The following is a 2,185-nucleotide window of genomic DNA, read 5'->3' on the forward strand; positions in this document are numbered from 1 at the left end:
TATATATATTTATTTTATATAGTTATTTATTAAATTAATTAGTTAATCTATTACTATTTTATTTTGTTTTGACTGTTTGCAGCAGCAGCAGCAGGAGACGCAGACATAAAAAAACGAGCAGCAGCAGCAGCAGAAACAACAAAAACTTCACGCGATTAACACAAATACATGCTGCTGCTGCTGCAGCAAGATCTGCAGCAGCAGCAGCAAAAACTGCTGCAGCAGCAGCTGCTGCAGTATAAACTGCAACAGCTGCAGCAAAAACTGCAGCAGCGGCTGCAGCAGAAACTGCAGCAGAAATAGCAGCAAAAGCAGCAGTAAGCTGCAGCAGCGGCTGCAGCAGAAGCAGCTGCAGCAGCTGCACCTGTAGCCGCAGCACTATAACGAGAGCAGCAGCAGCAGCTGCTGCTGCTGCTGCATTAGCAGGTGCCAGCGCTGCAGCAGCAGCACCACCTGCTGCAGCTGCTGCTGCTGCTGCTGCAGGTGCTGCTGGAGGAGCAGCAGCAGCACATGCATAGGTGTTAATGAAGCTAGTGCTGGTTAATGCTTGAAATGTGTTTGTTGCGTGATTAACAATAATTAAAATATATAATTCAAACCCTCTGCTGCTTCTTCTTTCGTCTAGCTTCTTCTTCTCTGCATGCATCTGCTGCTGCTTCTTCAACTGCAGCACGAGTTGAGTCAGCGCAGGTTGAAAAACAAGAAGAATTTACTATATCCTGAACAAAACACAAGGGTTTAGGGTTTAGGGTTTAGGGTTTAGAGAAAAACAACAATTAACAATCTCCTGAATAAAAAAAACAAGGGTTTAGGGTTTACAAGTGCTTATAGGGGTTTATAAGGGTTTATATATATATATATATATATATATATATAAGGGTTTGTAAGGGTTTACTAGGGTTTATTATGGTTTATAGGGGTTAATTAGGGTTTATTAGGGTTTATTAGGGTTTATTAGAGCTCATTAGGGTTTAGGGTTTAGGGTTTAGGGTTTAGGGTTTACCTGCATGCAGCTGCATTTAACGAGGCATTTGGATGCCATTAAATCTTCAAAAGATTTATAGCCGCATGCAGACAAACATCGGTAGTCTTCTTCATCTGCATCAAACCCTCATAAACCCTAATAAACCCTAATTAACCCTTGTAAACCCTAATAAACCCTAATAAACCCTCATAAACCCTCACAAACCCTCACAAACCCTCATAAACCCTAATAAACCCTTATACATTAAACCCTCATAATCCCTTATGCATCAAACCCAAATAAACCCTAATAAACCCTTATGCATCAAACCCTCATAAACCCTAATAAACCCTAATAAACCCTTGTAAACCCTCATAAACCCTTGTAAACCCTTATAAACCCTTATTAACCTAATCGCTGTTTTGTAATAAACAAACAAATAAACAAATACAGTAATTAAATAAAGTAAAGAAATAAATAAATAAAATTAAAAAATAAATAACTAAATAAACAAACACCTGAAAGCAATGCTGGTAATGACAAACAAATAAAAAATAAATAAATAAAATAAATAAAATAAATAAAAATAAATAATAAATAAATAAATAAATAAATAATAAATAAATAAAACAGATAAAAAAGCAAATAAAGTAATTAAACAAAATACACAAATCAAACCAGTTAACTAAATAAATAAATAAATAAAATAAATTAAACAAAGTAAATAAATTAATTAAATAAATTAAATTAAATTAAATAAATTAATTAAATTAAATAAATTAAATTAAATTAAATTAAATTAAATAAACAAATACCTGAGAGGGATGTAGACTCTGTCGAATTGTCTTCTTCTTGCGGCTCTGCTGCACTTGGGAGGGCCTTCCCGGAGTCTAAGTAAGCTGCATTAAATAAATAAATAAATAAATAAATAAATAAATATATTAATTAATTAATTAATTAGTTAATTAATTAAATTAATTAATTAATTTGGTAGGGGTAGACTAGTAAGGAGAACACACAATTAATCTAAGTATGCTGCATCAAATAAATAAATAAATAAAATAAATAAAATAAATAAGATAAATAAAAAAGTAAATAAAATAAAATAAATAAATAAATAAATATACTAATTATATTATTAAATAGCCTAGTCTCTATATATATGTATATATATATATGTATATATATATATATGTACATATACAAATAAACAATACGCAC

This window comes from Eimeria acervulina, genomic scaffold, assembly GCF_000499425.1.
Source record: "Eimeria acervulina Houghton genomic scaffold, Eah_scaff554, whole genome shotgun sequence".
Taxonomy (NCBI): domain Eukaryota; phylum Apicomplexa; class Conoidasida; order Eucoccidiorida; family Eimeriidae; genus Eimeria; species Eimeria acervulina.